Genomic DNA, 20,157 nt, shown 5'->3' on the forward strand with positions numbered 1-20,157 from the left:
AACGTTATTAAAAAAAACAACGTATGTGACTCGTGCGGGGAAGTTGAATCTATAAAGCATTTTCTTCTCTCTTAACGGAAGTTCGCACTTCAGAGGAAGACCTACCTGGAGGTCCCTCTTACCAGGTTAGGCCTCCCCTTGTCTCTACCAGTTTCAGTCGGTGCGAGCACCAAATAATTTGCATTAGGTTTATCGGGATTGTCCATGATTACATAACTACAGCTGGCAGGCTAACTTGCTAGCTGTACCAAAATTCTTCAGGATATTAATTTTTCTCCAAAACGATATGCTTGTTATTTTACTTTAAATATTCTATCGTTTTTCATTATTCCCGCTCAGTGGCGCCAATATCGCGTGTGGGAATTCCGTTGTATATTCCATTACACCTTGGCCATGCAGTAACCTCATGCGGCTATGTGGTAAATTTTAAAAAGTGAACAACAACAGCAATAAAATGAGGAGGGGGCTGCGCCTTAAGAGTAGACGTGGCAACGCCTTTAACACCACTTTTTTCATTCCGCCAATTTATGGCATTGAGAGACTGCCACAGAGCTTGGCAAAGTATTAGACATCCTTACGTCATTAATTGACCTGGTTTGGGAGAAAGCGGAAAACGCGGGGTGCCTCGACGCCATGACGCTGCCACAGAGGCGTGCTAGGAACACCTAGAATACGTGTCGCTTCGCGTTGGGCTCCTATACTTACAATGAAAGGCACACGATTAGAGGTGTATATAGGTCGTAGGTTGGAATCCATATCGCAAACCAATTTGACCAGAAGATGGATTCTAAATTGGAAGCAAAATGGTATGCAAATTTGTTACGAAATCACGTGCATATTTTTTCCCGACACATTTTTTTCTTTTCTCAATTCTGGTTGACGACAGCGGTTTTTCGACCAAAACGAGCCGTGTACGCTGTCACATAATGCACAGGTGTATGAAAGAGCAATTAGTGGGAAGCGCATTTCCACTGCGGTTGCTATCAGCGTTACGCATGTGAAACGGCATCTTTTTTTATGCTACCCTCTCCTTCGCCTTAGCAGCGATCGGTGACACCTAGGCCAGCTGCGCTCCTTGTTTCTTTTTCTTGGGTAGGCGTTTAGCACTTAAACCGAAGCAGAGGAAATATACGGAAGCTCCGTACTCTTCTCTGTGGGGCATCAATCAATACAACCGTCCTCTATGCAATTTGAGACCAGCCAACGATAAGTCGATCGCAACGTTTGGCGACGAACTGAAGAAAGTGAAAATAGAAAAAAAAAAAACCTACCTCTATAAAATCGATCGCTACTTTGTAAATCAATTGCTAGAATCGCGAAGCGCAAGCACGAAAAATCGCCAGGTCCCGTTTCTACGTACCTTCCGAGGAAGTCGTTGAGCTCCCCCGCTGTGAATCGGCCATGGCACCCCGCTGCGCCAGCGTTAAATACAAAGGACCACGGCTTCTCCCTTCTGTGTGTTTACTTGGGCGGTCGGGCGCCTCACCAGGAAGCTGTGTGGAATCCTCTTTCTCCACCAGCGCGGTATCTCACTGAGAGCATGACTCGGAGGCTGAGAAGAGGGCAACTCTGAACAAACGGGGGGGGGGGGGGGGGACCCCGAACACGTACAGTACTTACCTTTTTAACGCTGGGCAAAGTAGGTGAAAGAGAATGGATTTCAGTTTGCGCACGTTTCGAATTTCGCTACTTCTCAGAGAAAGAGAAGGAGAAGGAGATAGTGTGTGTATTTGTAGACACAGACCTCTGGAGCCATTGGAGCAGGGAGCATCCCAGTATGAGCAGGATAACTGAAATATTCGAGAATTTGAGAGTGACCGAGGGAGGTAGTTCTGACGAGACATGAATAAAACAGAAAGCATTTTTTTTTTTTAAATCTTTATTTGTCGGAAGGGTGCGGCAGTGAAGGAGGAAGGGAGGGAGGTTAAGCGCAGTGGTTGTGTGCAACATATTTATAATGAACGAATGGTAGAATTTAGTTAACCATGCATATAAGAAACGAAAGGTAATTAGGTTTTGTACTTTTTGTGTGTCTTATAGATAAATGTACGTACGTGTCGCTCCCTTTGCGCAAGTCACCGCAAAGCTTGTCCGACAAAATGGCCCAAATGTTTACGCTCATTTCGTTTCGTTTTGTTCTGTAGGGGTAGCGATTTTCTTTTAAGTTCAGTTCAGTCGTTCAGTCGTGTCCGACTCTTCGTGACCCTATGGACCATTTCACGCCACGCTTTCCGGTCTCTCACTATCTTCCTAACATCACATAACTTCATCTGCAGTGCCTCGAGGATGCCATCTAACCATCGCGTTCGCTGCCTACCCCTTCTCCGGCGACCGTCAACCTTTCCCAACATCAAATCTTTCTCCAGCGACTCCTCTCTTCTCATCAGATGACCAAAGTAGCTGAGTTTTAACTTTAGAATTTGACCCTCCAATGAGCAGTCGGGGTTTATGGTCGACAATATCGACTGATTTGATCTTCTGGCAGTCCAAGGAACTCTCAAGAGTCTTCGCCAGCACCACAATTCAAACGCGTCAATTCTTCGGCGGTCAGCCTTTTTCACAGTCCAACTCTCGCATCCATACATCACAACTGGAAAGACCATAGCACGAGTTATACGGATCTTGGTTGGCAGACTAATGTCTCTGCTCTTTACTAGGCGGTCAAGGCTAACCATTGCTCTCTTTCCCAGAAGCAGGCGTCTCCTAATTTCATGGCTGCAGTCTCCTTCCGAGGTAATCTTGGAGCCCAAGAAGAGAAAATCTGTCACAGCTTCCACTTCTTGTCCATTGATGCTCCAGGACTTGATAGGACAAGACGCCACGATCTTTGTCTTTTTGATGTTCAGTTTAAGCCCAAACTTCTCACTCTCTTCTTGTACGCGCATCAGAAGTCTCCTGAGTTCCACTTCACTTTCTGCCATTAAAGTGGTATCATCCGCATATCTAAGGTTGTTGATACGTTTTCCAGCAATCTTCACTCCATATGAAGACTCGTCCAGACCGGCCTTCCTCATGATGCACTCTGCATATAGGTTAAATAGGCAGGGCGACAGTATGCAGCCTTGCCCCACTCCTTTCTCAATCGGAAACCAATCGGTAAGACCATGTCCAGTTCTGACTGTGGCCTCTTGTCCTTCATACAGGTTCCTGAGGAGACCGATGAGGTGAATTGGAACTCCCATCTCTTGGAGAGCTTGCCACAATCTGCTGTGATCTACGCAGTCAAACGCTTTCGCATAATCAATAAAGCAGAAGTAGATGGGTTTCTGGAACTCTCTTGCTTTTTCCATGATCCAGCGGAGGTTGGCAATTTGGTCTCTAGTTCCTCTGCCCTTGCGAAACCCAGCTTGCACGTCCGGAAGCTCCCGATCCACATACTGCTGCAGCCTACCTTGGAGGATTTTCAACATCACCTTGCTAGCATGCGAAATAAGTGCGATCGTGCGGTAGTTGGAACAATCTTTGGCACTGCCTTTCTTTGGAATGGGGATGTAAACTGACCTCCTCCAATCCTGTGGCCACTGCAGAGTTGTCCAAATCTTCTGACATAATGTATGCAGAATGCTAACAGCGTCATGGTTGAGGTTTTGAAGCAACTCAGCTGGAATGCCATCACTTCCGCTGGCTTTCTTCTTAGCAAGACTGGCTAAGGCCCATTCAACTTCACTCTTCAGGATGCCCGGCTCGAGATCAGTAATCACAACCGTCTTATGTTGGGTTTGCACATTCGGGTCCTTCTTGTACAGTTCTTCTGTGTATTCCTGCCACCTCTTCTTTATCTCTGAGGCTTCAGTGAGGTCCTTGCCTCGTTTGTCCTTTATCACGCCCAGCTTAGCACAGAAGCTTCCTTTGATATCTTTGATTGTCTTGTACAGAGCTCTTGTGTTCCTTAATTGGCTGTTGTCCTCAACTGCTTGGCACTGTATGTTCAGGAAGGCATTCTTATCTCTCCTTGCTATTTTCTGAAAATCCGCATTGAGAACCTTGTATCTTTCTCTTTCCCCCATAACTTTTGCCATCCTCCTTTCCTCAGCTATTTGCAAAGCCTCTTCAGATAACCAGTTTGCTTTCTTGCATTTCTTTTGCACACCCCCACAAATGAGCTGTACACCTCTTAACTAGTGTGGCCGTACTAGTTCCTCCAAAATAAAACAGAGCGCGGGTTTGGTGAAAAAGCGATCTCCTTCGTCTGGGCTGCTGATGAGGCGAACACCAAAAGTGTCAAGCTGAACATCCGGGTGACCCACATGCACCCCAGCTCACATGCGCATCCGCTTGCAGGGCGTGCTTCGTTTTATTTTGGGGGAACTGCATCCTTGTTTTTCAAAAAGCACCGCTTAGTTCTTAATGGATTCTTTTACACTTGTGACTGCCAAAAATGACTGCTGCTTCTCCTCGGACACCACCCCCGGACCCCTCGGGTGGGATTCTTGCCTTAATTTCTTTCATGGGGAATTATACCATTATACTCTGTTTCATACATCAAGTGCAACACTGCCAAAGCTAGTGCTCTTGTTCGCGCTCTCCGCATCCGCGATGAAAAATAGTGCCTGCTCTTGACAAGGGGAAATAATAGTTGCTTTGTCTGCAAGCATATTACATCTTAGGTTTGCCGTCAACTTCACAAAAAGCATCTTTTTTTTTTTTCTTCTTTTTTTTTTCTTTTTTTTTAGGGAGCAAGGATCGGATTCGTGAATTTGTATGTTTTGTTTGTCGTTTTCGTTCGTGTCGCATTTTCGCTACCTCGCAACCCTCCCAGCTTGTCCTCCGCGCTGCGCAACGTAGCGACCTCGACTGCCTCTTCGGAGTGGATTGTTTCTATAAGATCCGCACTGCGAAGATGTCCAGGCACGCGAAGCAAGTGATTGCAAATGTGTATGCTCGGAATAGAGCCCGTTTCTGCAGAAACCCCTCGGCCACAAAACGAGCGCGTAGTGATACGCCTCCTTTTTTTTTTTTTCTTGCACACTACTTGCGTAGCTTTCGCTGCGTTGCACCTGATGTATGAAACGGAGTATAATCACCCTCCCGCCGAAAAGACTGTCGCATCTTCGTTCTATTAGAACACTGTACTGTAATTCCACAAACCATCCTCTCAGTCGTATATATGAAGGCTGACCCATGTACGTCTTCTCATCGCAAGGCGGCAGGCCGTGTCGAAGCGTTTACGATTCCAGGATGGCTCCGCGTTGTCTTCAAGCGCCTACCAGATAAGAGATGTGGATATATCCGCGGCATTTCTTTTAATACAGCCAATGATAGCGCGTCGTCCACGTCGGGCGCAGTTCCGTGGGGCAGCCAGTCAGGTTCTTTGCGCGCAGTGCCGCTTGCTTGGTAGGGAGGTCACGCCTGATACCTCTGTGTCGAACAACGTCGTATTCAAAGATTATCGATTTTATGACCGCACCTCCGGCTTCTGTGGCTGTGGGATCCGTTTTCCATTGATGATAGAACAGATATTTTGTGCGTGATTTTTGCTTTTCTTGTTCACCATCTTAAGCTTTCCTTTTCGTTCTTTAGGGAGGGGGTAGAAGATGCTTTCGGAAGATGTCAGCAGTACGATGCAATGAAAAAAAGAAAAGAGATTAGTTGCTTGCTATTAGCTATGGTACGCGGTGTGTGTATTACGCGGCTGAACAGTAAACAGAAGCATTTTTGATATATAATTCTACCAAGCAAGCCAGAGGTATCGAAATTATTCAACTTATAATTCTGTTCGGATGATTACCGTTCATTTTTGTGCGCGTGCGCGTGTCTGTGTGTGTGGGGGGGGGGGGGGGGGAGGGGGGAGGCAGTAACCAATAAAGTTTTAACAGCAGACTACTTTCAGCAGCGGAGAAATCGTCTGTGGCGCATTCAACCATATATGTAATAATCTGTGGCGGATGACACTATAGTACGATGCAATCAGGCGAATCTATATAGTGAAATAATGCGGTATTTCTTTGAAACTATGTAAAATAGACTCGGGTAGACAAATGCATAACCTCGAGTGTATGAACAATTAAAAACATCAAGCTTCTCACGGAAGCATGAAATCGTGAAACATTGATTGCTTCACTTCATCGGGTGAGCGATTGTCCGTCACCCCGTATGCAATTAGGTTTGGTTTCGTTTGTTTTGTGGGGTTTAACGTCCCCTCAGGCTATGAGAGACCCGTTGTGGAGGACTCCGGAAATTTCGACAACCTGTGGTTCTTTATCTGGGGTGTGCAATTAGGTTACTATGACTTTGGTGTGCAAGCTATAAAGTAAATGCTTAAATATCTGTTACCATGATCATCGTAGATTTGACTTGCGATAAGGTAATGGAAAAGAAGTACTATGTGTACTGGTGATACCAGCTGTTCAAATAAATAACCATCGATACTAATTCCGCATTATTACACTGTCCACACCATGACAGCTACTCTTCAGTATATGGGCAAGGAGGTTATACATCCTATCCTGTATCCTGTATCCTTTCCGATCTGTGAACTGCCTCGCGCATTACGTTATGAAGATCAGCGAGGCGGCAAGCACATGAACTTAAGATAGAAAGACGCAAAGACAGCTACATGTTTCTCTGTTTTCCGCTGCACTGTTTTCATAATCACAAGTCAACTTGGCCAAATTTGAAAGTTATCATTGCTCGCATAGCACCCTCGTCATCTGAAACGTACAATGTCAAACCCTTGGGAATGCACCTATGCCATTACTGATCGCTTATCAGTGTGTACATACACTGTCACCACCCTTCAACAGCAATAACACTTTGTACTCGGTACTCACAGTACAGCGTCTCCTTTTGCTAAGGAAGGGACGATGCTGCCTGAAAAAGAAATCTTTATTTCATGGGTTCCGCATTCCACTGTTTCGGCTGCAGGCGCCATGTCATCAGCTCCTCGGTTGAAATATTGTCCAGGCTGCATGTAAAAAAAAAAAAGAAAAAAAAAGTGTATATGCAATACATAAAAGCGAACTGAACAGCAGGCGTTTTCGGGGCAGGCATCCCTTTGTTTCTCCTATCACGTTTCGGGGACAGAAACTTTCGAATGAATGGAAGATGTCTCACTGTCTTTCGGCTTCTAAACCGAAATAGTGCAGACTGGGCGGCGATTTTTCTTTGAACTCATCTCCCCCTAAGCCCCTCACTCCGTCCCCCACTTCCCTTCAACGGCACATCTTGTTGACTCGGTGTACGCGTCCGCACAGACAAATCTCAGCCCATCTGCGTGAAGACTTACCGCTATTTCCTCCCTGTTTCGTGTTTGCTTCAATTCAACGGCTCCGCCAGCGAACGATAATAACTCGTCGAAGAATGCGGAGGAAAGAAGACGACCCCGCAACGAGCGTACGTGACAAATAGACCGATGGGAAACAAAGGCAACGGCGCCGTGAAGGCATGGACATCAGATTTCACATAAAGACCCATACTGCGCCAGCCACGCTGACCCGCCAGACGCCCCTTGGGAATCACTCTCTGCATACGAAAGAAAGAAAGCGGCCGAAGTGGTTCTTTGTCGTTTCGCGATATCGGCGCGTCTCCTCCTCGACCTAGCCTGATACCTCGTTCGTCACCCGAACAGGGAAATGGCTAAATGTTGATAACGGCATTCGATTGAATTCGAACCGCGCGCACGCGCGCACGCACGTACGCACGCACGCACGCACGCACACACGCACGCACGCACGCACGCACGCACGCACGCGCACGCGCACACACACACACACACACACACACACACACACACACACACACACACACACACACACACACACACACACACACACACACACACACACACACACACACACACACACACACACACACACACACACACACACACACACACACACACACACACACACACACACACACACACACACACACACACACACACACACACACACACACACACACACACACACACACACACACACACACACACACACACAGACCCATGTGGACTCGATGTTTTCTCTTCTATGCTTTGGAGTATTCCTCGGCGTTTACTGATCCTCCTTCCGACATACAGACCCGATATTCAGTCTGGGAGTCCGTAGTCACACGTGATAATTTCTGGGAAACACTGATCGCCAAAACAACCGCCGCCTCCTCCGTCTGAGTGACTCCCTTCCATCGAATTGATGCCCAAATAACCAATTTACATTCCGCATCAATGCATGGAATGACTGTTATCCCGACGACAGACGAAGCCTTGCGACAGGTCCCGCCATGCCCACGTAAATTTCCTCTTTCATTCCGCACACGGTTTTCCTGATGGCTTTCGCCCTGGCCTCTCTTCTTTCGTTATAAAATTCCGGTTGCATGCATATGTCGCAGTGGGCTGCACTCCAATCTTGCTCCTATGGTGTGCTGTTCTTCCAAGTCCACCCTGTCCTTCGTATACGGAACGCCGGCAAGCGCTAATCTATTCAATATACGTCCCTTCTTGTTATGATTCGTGATAGCCGTTTCATCAACGAAATCTAATTGTTGTAAACAATTTTTCTGTCGTGTTGTCGAATGTCCATGCTCTTTCTGTCCACGCGTTGACCGCAATACGAAGTGCTTTTTAATAACATTTACTTATTAGAGCGCAAAACTAATTGTTCACACTTTCCTTCGATTTCATATAATATGCTGTAAAAGCGACCATGCTCATGATAAAAGCTTTTATTACCTTCATGTTGTCTTTTTCTTTAAGCCGATTATTACGGCTTGATACCAATCATTCTCGCCAGTTGCTCCATTGTGGCTTGCAATCTTCTCACGACTGGCCCGTTATTGATATTGCTGTCTATTGACCGACCTCCAGAAGTCCAAGGTTTTTTCTTTTTTGTTTAGTTGGTGCGCCCGTAGGCATGCATGTACATGCATGTCGCCTTGTGCGTGTTCCTCCCCACGTTTTTGAGCAGCGGAAAGACGAATGTGCTTTGAGATACGCTGAAAATTATCTCAGAAGTATGGATCACACGTATACAAACAACATCACATTTTATTTCATTTATGAAAAACCAACAGGAATAAACAAAACAACAAAAAAAAAACAATTTCTACGAGAAAAATATGCATGAGTGCATTCCCTGCTGACTACTCTAGATTTCCACACACAAGCCACAGGAAACAACCCACCAAAGTAGAAATGGTAGGACGACAGCGCAGTCAATCTACAGGGTTATCTGCGGTCATACATACTAAGTAGTTAATTGAGTTGAGGTACATGCAAGCTGCAGGTGAAACTGCGTATAGTTAGGAAACAAACATGCGATAACCGACAGCACAGTGCGCAGTTGATGAGCAATGCGGGTTAAAGTTTTAATGCGTGAGCATTAAGTGGATATATGTTTGAGGAGTTGTCACCAGAATCTTGTCGACAGGATTACGTCGAAGTGAGGGGAAATAGGAAAACTCGAATGGCTTCAGTCGATAGAGGATGAAAAAATGTCACCAGGGAAAAACATTGGTGCATATGGAGTCCGTAGTTAATTAATTATAGCCAATTATCTTAATCGGATGTCGAAATAGCCAAACTGAGTAGTGGCGACACTCAAAGTGATCACGTGATACCTCTCTTCCGGTCACGTGACCAATGAGGACGTCGTGACGCAGTTATGTCGACGTCGGTAAGTGACGTCATTGTGGGATGTTCGTGTGTTATGTCACAAAACCGGAAGTGGACATGTTTCGACATGAATGAGCCGAATTAAAATGTGAAAGTGATCAGAAAGTGTGTTAAAGTGTCGTTTAATCGAAGAAAAAAAGTACAGAGAGCACTGCAGAATCTACAGGGGATTAATGCGAAAGCATGAGCGTCATGTGAGCGTTGCTGCTCACCACGGTACATGCACATCGCGAGCCCCTTGTCGAACGCAACCAGTGTTCAGTTGAGCGCTTTAAAGCCAGCGTTAGTTCTACAACTGGTTTACAGAAAAGAAAATGCGCCGTATCTGTCACTCACGGAATCTCACTGACACATCTTGCGGACGCACCATGTGCCTAGAAAGTTTTTCGCCGTTAAAAATACAGACGGTTTAACTCAGTTAATCACGGAATATCATACATTCTGACAGGATTGTGTTTGCTGTGCCTCTATTATTGAACGTTATTTTGCTGTGTTAATAAGGCCGCCATGTTTAAGTCACGCATTGCATCAGCTTCAGAGAGGCGGCCTTATTAAAGTAAAGCCTTTATTGGCTATGGCTTTGGATATGAACCACACTTTGTAACGTAGTTTGGCAAACACGATTTCGGGGTCAGTGAAGCAGGTCAACCGGAGGTGGATGTGTTTCTGACTTTTTAATTAGTTGTAAGGAAAGGCAAGAGCAGTATCTGCCACACTTTCCGTGAACACCGGAAATCGAATTCAGATATCGGGTTTTTGGGAGCATGCGAGTAGTAGTGATGCAGCACTAAAGAAGAAATGCACCGCTTGCTACACAATGTGGCCAACGACGCAGCTGCTATCATAATTTCAGCAGTGTAAAATCTCTACGAGGGGCGCGCGATATACGTACCAGCAACGCTCAGAATTTCGCATTTCTCCACTGCAGATTCCCCAGTGAATTCGGAAACTTTTTTCACTCGGATGTAGTGCTGAAGTAGCAGTAGTAGTAGTAATGCACTTTATTCAGGACTCAAATTAAGCGTCCAACAGGTCGGCTGCCTGTTATACCAAGGCTAATTGGTCCTTCGGTAAAGAAGATTTCAGACAGGCACGCCAGGATACAGTTGGGGGGGGGGGGGTAGGGATAGTGCGAGGATTGTATGGCGGCAGGACAGAAAAAAAGACAGTGTTCAAGATTCGCGTAGATGGAGGGGCAGTTAGGGCACGAGGGGTCAGCTCGCATGTGATAAAGGGAGAGGCGCGCCGGGGTAATGAGGGCATTTGATTGAATTTTAAGGATGACTCTGGTTTGGGGTACAGTGAGGGCTGGGTGGGGCGCCGGAAGACGGGCAAAATCTTCCTTTAGCTGCGTATAGTGCTCTTTCAGGGTGTGTTTTAGAGCGTGTGCCTCGTCACTTGTCGGTGGGCTGACCCAGGGGATCACCGGAGCCCGGTTACGGAAATCGCGGGCGATCTGATTACACGGCTTATTTCGATGTACTTTGAGCGCGACTTCGGTCCGCGTGCTTTTGGAGAACTCCCGACATTTCCCATCACGCTTCACATTTGCACACAATGCATCGAAGGCCACAGCGAACTTCTGTGTACGCGCATGAGCGTGATCAGCAGTTAGTTTCGGAGTATGCGGCTGAGCTCGGTAACTTCGCGTATACTTTCTTTCGCACACATGAAGCCCATTTCTACCACGCACGCGCCTTTCAGTGAGATGCGAGGCACGCGCGGCAGCGGGGATCATCATTTTTTTTTCGGTCGAGGTGCAAGGGATAGTGAAGCAGCAGTGCCCGCAACGTGGCGACATCACCGAAATTCATTTTTCGTAGACGCTTTGAAGTCGGAAGGGTTTCAGGACTTTCATGGGTGATTTTCTCGACAACACAGCCACTTTTACACGCAATAAAGGCTTCGGCAGTGTTCCCATGTAATAACCTATCCGCATTGGTTATTAGTTTCATATTTCTCTTCAGCGCCATCAAAGGTGTCTCACTCACACCCCGACGCTCCTCGTATAGACCTTTCGAGCTACTAAAACACCCATAACAGGGGTCTCATAGTTACACCTTTTTAGGACCACGGTATTATAACGGATTTGGAACCCTCATGAACGGACCGTCGAATGTCAGTTGCACTGAAAGATGCTGATCATTTTACACTGAACACCCTTACGACAAAATTAGTTGTTGTTTTGCGACAGTAGGAAGAAGGAAAAGAAAATGCACGGGCCTGCTACTGGCTCTGTAGCTGAGCCACCTCCGCTGCCTCGCACGGAGAGAAGAGAGAAAGTAGAGAAGAAAGAAAAGAAGAGGGAGAGAAAGACGCGCGTCGCAACAGCCGTCGTCCGCCATCGAGGCGGTGGCGGGTGCAATGACGGCCTACAACCGACGGCAAGGTACAACCGCCGGTAGCAGGCTAGCCCCCGCCGCTAACGGCGGGTACCTACCAGTCCCAGCCCCGTAGGGGCAGGAGCAGCCACCCCCCAAATTAGTTGAAAAAAAACAAACAAACATCAATAACCCCTCACAAAAGAGTAGTATAGTTATCCGTTTATTACGATAATCAAATTTTATTCACATAAGGTTGAAGTGGGGTCACACTTTGCATGCCCGCGAGTTATGTCTGCGCGTGTTCCTTTATATCCGACATTCTTTTGTAAAGTCTATATCTATGCCGCCAAGGTGAGTAGCTTGCCCGCTCACTACCGGGATGAACATCACTGGAATAGGGTGTTCAGGGGTTCTGAGGGGAGTCAGGGGGCCAAATTGAAGAACGAAGCGCACATACATGACGAGTATCAGATATACATGCTATAGTCGGTAGTCTTCAGTTCAAGCAAGAGTGTTTCAAGAGTTCTTTGATAACTTTCTTCTCAGACGATAAGACAATGCCAGGGATTTTGGCTTCTACAGGGAACAAGAAATAGACTCAATTCTGTATTCAGAATACACGTTCATGGTCGAACCGAGGGCACTAGAAAAAAAAAAGCGAATAATTGTATATTCGCACGCCCACAATGTTCACATGCAGGAGCCAGCCATACCGAATTCGGCACCTGACGGCAGTGGACCTTTCGCCGAACAACTCATCTTCGTACATTGCTTGGACGCAAGGGCCTTATCATCCCTCTCTCTTGAACTTTATTAGAACAGCCAACCTTTTTTCTTTCATTTAATACCCCTTTAAAATTCTTTTTTACATATTCCTATATGCCCCGAGGCAATAAACATAGTAAATAAAAAATTAAAAAGAAAAAATGGCACACCCAACCACAGGCACACCGCAGCGTTCCATCACAGCGGGGGTGAACGGATGGTAGCTTCGATCGCACGTTGTGCAAACACGACTTGCCAGGCTAGTTAGTCTCTCTGTCCTATCGAACGCTCCGTCCTATCTAACGCTATGGCTTATCTCAATCTTTTTTTCCCTGATTGTATGTGCGATGCTGATACAAATGGTTGTGAAAACGGCGTCCCGCGCAAGCCCCGATCGACGATATTCCACAAAGCCAAAGTCTTACTGCGGGCAAACACTCGTAGATGCTGTAAAGCGTCGTCTATGGAGAATGGCCGTACTACCTGCAAACCGCGAGCAATATTGCCAACTGTCCACTAAACGGGTATACATCTACAATGCACCCATCAGCGCCATTATTTCCCCTTGGCGAAAATACACGCTCGAGTTTTACTGCACTTGTAGTGACATACATACATACATACATACATACATACATACATACATACATACATACATACATACATACATACATACATACATACATACATACATACATACATACATACATACATACATACATACATACATACATACATACATACATACATACATACATACATACATACATACATACATACTGTACTGTGATAGTCATCGCCATCGACATGCACCTGTGCGTTGTGCGACGAAGACAAAGAAGTACGCTGGGCTCGCCGTTGCAAGGTCCTGTCCTCCTCCTCTCAAGTCCTCTGCTTCGTTGCAGCCGTTGCCCTGCCCTGCCCGTCCGTTTGATCGTGTCGGCATAGATCTATACGGTCCCCTTCCTACAACTTCAGCTGGCAACCGCTGGATTATCGTGGCAGTGGATCATCTAACCCGCTACACTGAGACATCATCATTGCCCTCTGCTTCCGCACGCGACGTGGCTGCCTTTATTCTGAAAAACCTGGTTCTTCGCCATGGTGCCCCTCGCGAACTGCTCAGTGACCGCGGACGCGTTTTCTTATCAGACGCTCTTGAGGCTCTCCTGAAAGAATGCCGCATCATACACCGCACCGCTACCTCGTACCACCCTCAGACGAATGGACTGACAGAACGTTTTAACCGCACTCTCGGTGACATGCTGGCTATGTACGTGAACACCGACCATTCCAATTGGGACCAAGTTCTACCGTTTGTTACTTACGCATATAACACCGCGACACAGGCCACTACTGGATTCTCTCCATTCTTTCTCCTTTACGGGCGCGAGCCACCCTGTACTATGGACACACTTTTTCCCTACCGCCCTGACGTTTCCGAATCTTCCCCGCTATCCGATGCCGTCACGTACGCAGAAGAATGCCGTCAGCTCGCCCGCTCTCTCACAACAGAAAATCAGTGGCAACAAAAATACCTCCGTGATACCGGCGAAGCTTCGTCATATCTCCCGGACACACTGGTGTGGCTTTGGGTGCCCTCCACAACCCCTGGCCTTTCAAAGAAGTTTCTTGCTCGCTACCACGGGCCATATAGGGTCCTCCAGCAAACATCTGCAGTCAACTACGTAGTTGAGCCCGTCACGCCCTCTGCGGACTTGCGTCGCCGTGGTCGTGAAACAGTTCACGTGAACCGATTGAAGCCATTCTATGACCCCGCTGTGCTTTCCGCGCCATAAGTCGCCAGGATGGCTCCTTTTTTTTTTTTTTACCCGGGGGGAAAATGTACTGTGATAGTCATCGCCATCGACATGCACCTGTGCGTTGTGCGACGAAGACAAAGAAGAAGTACGCTGGGCTCGCCGTTGCAAGGTCCTGTCCTCACAGCTCTCCATCTGAGCGTCGATAAACGCCCTATTACAATACATACATACATACATACATACATACATACATACATACATACATACATACATACATACATACATACATACATACATACATACATACATACATACATACATACATACATACATACATACATACATACATACATACATACATACATACATACATACATACATACATACATACATACATACATACATACATACATACATACATACATACATACATACATACATACATACATACATACATACATACATACATACATACATACATAGAATTCTCTTTCCCAGAAATTCGGTTGTCTATGTGGCCGACGTCCCTCCAAGCATTACCGGAACGAAAGAGCCAGCGACCGTGAAATCGAATGCAAAGATGCAGTAATCATGCGCTAAGGAGAAATGTGAAATCAGAGCTGCTAGCGGAGGTCTGTCACATATATCATACCTCATGACTGTCCATATTTTAATTATGAAATCACCGGCGATAAACCGGGGTGAAGGGGTGAGGGATGGGGTGTTGGGAGAGGGTTATGACATCGCTTGTGTCGCCCGGCCCCTTCCGTCATGGTGGAGCCAAAGGAGCATCTTCGCAGTATTCACTGTGTCCGTAGATGTTCCCCTTTCCTCGATACGCGCTCTGTCTCTGTGAACCGCCAGTTATCTGTATTGCTAATGACCCCCTCCCCCTCCTCGTGCTGTTCTCTAAGTATGAATGCTTCCAAAAATCGTCAACTCTTTTATCTGCGTCCTCTATGGTCAAATGCGTTACTTTACCTTCGGCAGCGTCTTAAAGAGCTGACTGTTATCTTTAGATCAGACATGTGCTGTTCCGTCGGAGTTTCGAGGCCTCTACCCCGTCATCATCATCATCAGCCTGACTATACCCACTGCAGGACGAAGGACTCTCCCACATTTCTCCCCCGTACCTTGGGGTTTTCAAAACTGCATGGAATAGTCTGCAGTGTTCTTTAAAGATTAAGAAACAAAAAGTGGGCAGCGAGATCTAGACTATCAAGCTCGTGCTGGAAGATGTGTACAGTGGCGCACATGTTTAATCGCTTGGCTGTGCAGGCGTTTCTCTCCCCTTATCAGGAGTAACCGGGAGCAATCGTAACGTAGCTGCACAGGTTCAAACACCCCTTCCCTTCATGCGCAACTTTTTGTTATTGGTGAGGACACCTCTTTCAGGTGTGAATAAGACAGGCTGTCGGTAGGCGGTGGTCAACGCTCCACATACGCATTACGGAAAATGGGGAGGCCTTCTATTTGGAACGCGTGGTAGTCCCATCCACGAGAGGACACTCGTGGGTCAACAGTGTATGCTGCGCACAAACGAGTTTTAAGCCGATAACATGTGCTTTGTATTGTATATCATGTGGTGACCTTTCCTTCACCTGAATATGTTTAAGACCAGCGCAGTGCCGGGAGAATGAAATCCAACAGGGTGTTGACTGATCATGCGCTCAGGCTTTTTTCTTTCCCCTTTCTGTATTTTAACATGTCGCGCTTACCAAAACCGGAAACCAACCTCGTCGTGACATGTACTCAGATGTACAGCTGAATTGCAGTATTTAGTGTATTGAGTGTTTTATGTCTGATCTGTACCTGAGGATCGTATGTTTATACCCAAATAGTAACATTGTTTGAATAAATATTCCTTGAATCTGTTGAGCAGTTGCTATGGCAACCAGTGATATTTGCTCGGTTCTGATGGTCGTGTAAGACCTCCCGCACTAAATTTCAGCACGAATCAAGAGGCCACCTTACGAAAAACAAGGGAGCTCGAGGCCCTTATGAGGTGCGTGTAAGGAAACGACTGGCTGTATGTCAGCGTACGCTATAGGTGATTCAGCTCCCGCTCGTACAGCACTGCACATATTTGGTTTTTTGCGAGGCATGCATGCGGAGTATGGAGGACGGCGCTGAAGCGACCGCTCCTTTTCCGCAGTCTTGCCCCGGCACGCGAGCAGAAAGTCATTCACTCGCGCCATGCGCAGCTGTTATCTTCTGAAGCAACGCGGTATACAAGGCATTTCTTGTCCATGCTTCTCTCGCGTGTTGTCTCTTAGCCACTACGAGGCGTCCAAATAACGTGTGTTCTTCGTATAGCCGAGGAGAATACAAAGGAACATCCGTGGAGTAGGATGTACTGACCCCAGCTGTCTCGAGTGATTTATCCACTAAGGGCTCTGCGCAGGCTGAAGCCATAAGCTGTAGCTGCGGGGCCGGAGTTGGGCGCGAAGGCAAAAAACAAATGAATATGCTCCGCGCGTCCACGTATGCGGGCTAGAATCCCTGGAATTCATGGCGAAGGAAGACGCCGGCCGGATTCCGCTTCCTGAATCCACGATATTTCCTCACTGTTCGTCTGAGATTCCTCGTACGGCTACCTGGCAACAGTTTCCGGAGCGCAGACTCTCTCCTTTACTTCATTGAAGCTCTGTAGATTATATCTGAGAATACATTAAAATTCAGCGCTGCGAATCTGTGCAGCACGTGGACGGTTATCGGAAGAAACACTCTGGGATCCCCGACACAATTGGAAGGTACTCACAAGCTCTGTAAAGCTTGTACGCAAGGTCTGGACCTTTCAGTCTAAACCGATAAAAAGTCAGCGAATTAAAATTTCTGAAATGGATTTATAAGTGGAAAAGTCAGTATTCTTGGCATGCAATTAGGAGGCATAGCTAGCTGGTTGTGTAGTATATATCAGCAGTCAGTTTTACGACAGGGAAACTAGGGCATGGGCGACGGTGGTATACGTTGGATAAGCAGAGCAATTTTGCGATTTAAGGCATCGAAAGCTAGCTTATACGCTCACGTATTGTTTAGGAAGCAGCGCCTCTTTGATGTCGAGCAAGCCACTAATTATTCACTATCATCAGTCACCTAGAGTAGTTAGCCCTTTAGATTGCCTTATCACCTGCACGCATGGCACTGGTAACAAGTTGTACTTACGTGGCTATATTCTGGTTACCACGACGATTGAGCAGCATGCAGTGTCATCGCTGCCACCAACATGCCGACGACATGGAGATGATATGGTACGTGACACCTTGCTCAACTCAGCGATAGCACGTCAGTTTATAGTTCTATATGGAAGCAAATAAAATTTTGCTTCCGATTTTGTCCGTCGGCTGTCTCATTTGATTTGGTTCACTTTTTAACAACAGAAATTATTTCTGGAGGTGCAGCGTAATTACAGCAATTAAATTATCAACGCTGACAGAAATGCCGAGGCTAACTCAAAGTGGCCTTTGAAAGCACAGGATAGCCATATTAAATCACCGAAAAGAGCCAGTAGTTGGTTTGTCAAGATATACCCCCCTACCCCGCTCCCAAAACACATGCATTCAGAACGCGATCAAAAACGCAGGAAGGTCCGGGCCCTAACACTGCAAAGACTCTGTGGGGAGGATTTCAATGTGGTATACACTAATTTCTCGCTATATGCATCAGGCACACAGGCAGTGATAGGGGCTGTTCGCAGCAACGGCTGTCCTGTTACGGCAGGAACCATTTACACCTCATCTATAACCACGGCGGAGGAGGCGGCTATCGCTCTAGCCCTCTCTTTCTCGGTCGCCACATAAATTATATCTGACTCTCAAACAGCTATCCTAAATTTTAGCTCTGGACACATCTCGGCAAGCCAGCACCATTATCAGGCGATGGACCCCAACCGGAAACATAACGCTCATCTGGGCTCCAGCCAATGCGAGACTACCCAGAAACGAAGAGGCACACGCCCTCGCCCGAGATCTTATACTCCGGGCGGGAGAGCACCCCGTCGCCTCTGTCGATGGGGAGTTTCTGCAAAACTTCAGAGACATTCTTGAATATCATCGCTCCAATAGACGTATATACGCGCATTCTCACCGTCGCTATCCAATTGCAACATGCAATCAATTTTCTGGCGGCGGATACAAACTCGTACACTCCCATATCCGACAGTCATGCACGGACGCTTCCTCGACCTTTTCTCCGCCTCCTGCCGACTATGCGGCAAACAAGCCGATTTCTTTCGTGTATTTCACCTGTTCCACTTGAACTACATGGTCCCTCTCCAGAGGTGGCATTTATTTACTGGGAACACTCATGCCGAGCTCGTCTACAAGATCAGCGACTGACGATCACCAGTGCCACTAACAGGCTGGCCTTCCAGGGGCTGGCACGCCATTTGTGAGGGAGGACCCGTTGCGCAGGCCCCTCCCATGGGCCATAAGAGGGGCTCTGTCCACCACCTACATTTTAATGGCCAATAAAGTTTACATCACCACCCACCTTTATGTCGGCCATACAACGTGTCCGGGACTGTAATTCGCGCCGTTCAATCCGTTACCATCATCAGCGCCATCTTCACCTTGGACTTGGACTTTTCACAATTCACCTCTCCAGGGCAAGGAATGAAACAATGTTTTCTTGGGCATATCCCGCTGCCAGAAAAAAGGAAATAATAAAAAGCGGCAGCAGCGGGAAAAACTACGTAGCGAGGTAGATGATGAGTCAGTGTACCTAAACCAGGTTCGACGCTGACACGAGGAAGGGACCTGATGAGGAATACAGCTGCGAGGGAATAGTTAGTTTTAGGGAGTTTTAGGGAAGGAGGAGCGAAGGACAATTAAAAACACGGAATAATAACAAATCAGAGTAAACCGTACCTACGCAGGGTGACATTATACGAACGTTTCATGGAATAAATATTTAATCTATCAGGATGGAAGCTTGGGCGAGTTGGTGACGGTTTTCTTGCAACATAGCGCTAAAGAGACAGGGACACAGCGAGACACACGGGACGGGCGCTAACTTACAACTTAGCGCCCGTCCCGTGTGTCTCACTGTGTCCCTGTCTGTTTAGCGCTATATTTAATCTATACATGAGCTGCTAAAGCCAGACGCACATTAAACTTCTTCAGACGTTAAGGATTCCCCCCAGACGTTATACATGTCCAATGTACATGTATAATGTCCGACATGTATAATGTATAATGTACGTCCGACACTTGAGTATGCTTGCGCGGCTTGGGACCTGCGTGCAAAACTGAATGTCGAGGAACTGGAGCGCGTCTAGAAACTGGCTGCTAGGTCTGCGTCTGCCGATTACAATTTTCAAAAACGTTCTTCCAGTTTGCGCGAGAAGTTGGGATAACCGTTACTTGAAGACAGGTGCAAAGAGAAATACGTTAATGAACCCAACTACATTTCCACCCACACGGATCACCCACTCAAGGTGCGCGAGTACCATTGCCGTATAAATGCATTCAAATATAGTTTTTTCTTTTTTTTTTTTTCATGAACAGTGCATGAAAGTAACTGTATCCCTGCGCTGGTCGCTACCGCTCCTCCTACGTCCTTTCTGACCGCTTTGCAAAACCACTTGTCAATATAATTGCAATATTTGTTGTCCTAGATGTCATTTTTTGTAGCTATATTGAAATTTTCCCTGAACTGGTTATTCTCAAAGCTTTATTGTTAAAGCAGTGCTGTACTG

This window comes from Amblyomma maculatum, chromosome 10, assembly GCF_055883805.1.
Source record: "Amblyomma maculatum isolate TAMU_Amacu chromosome 10, ASM5588380v1, whole genome shotgun sequence".
Lineage (NCBI taxonomy): Eukaryota > Metazoa > Arthropoda > Arachnida > Ixodida > Ixodidae > Amblyomma > Amblyomma maculatum.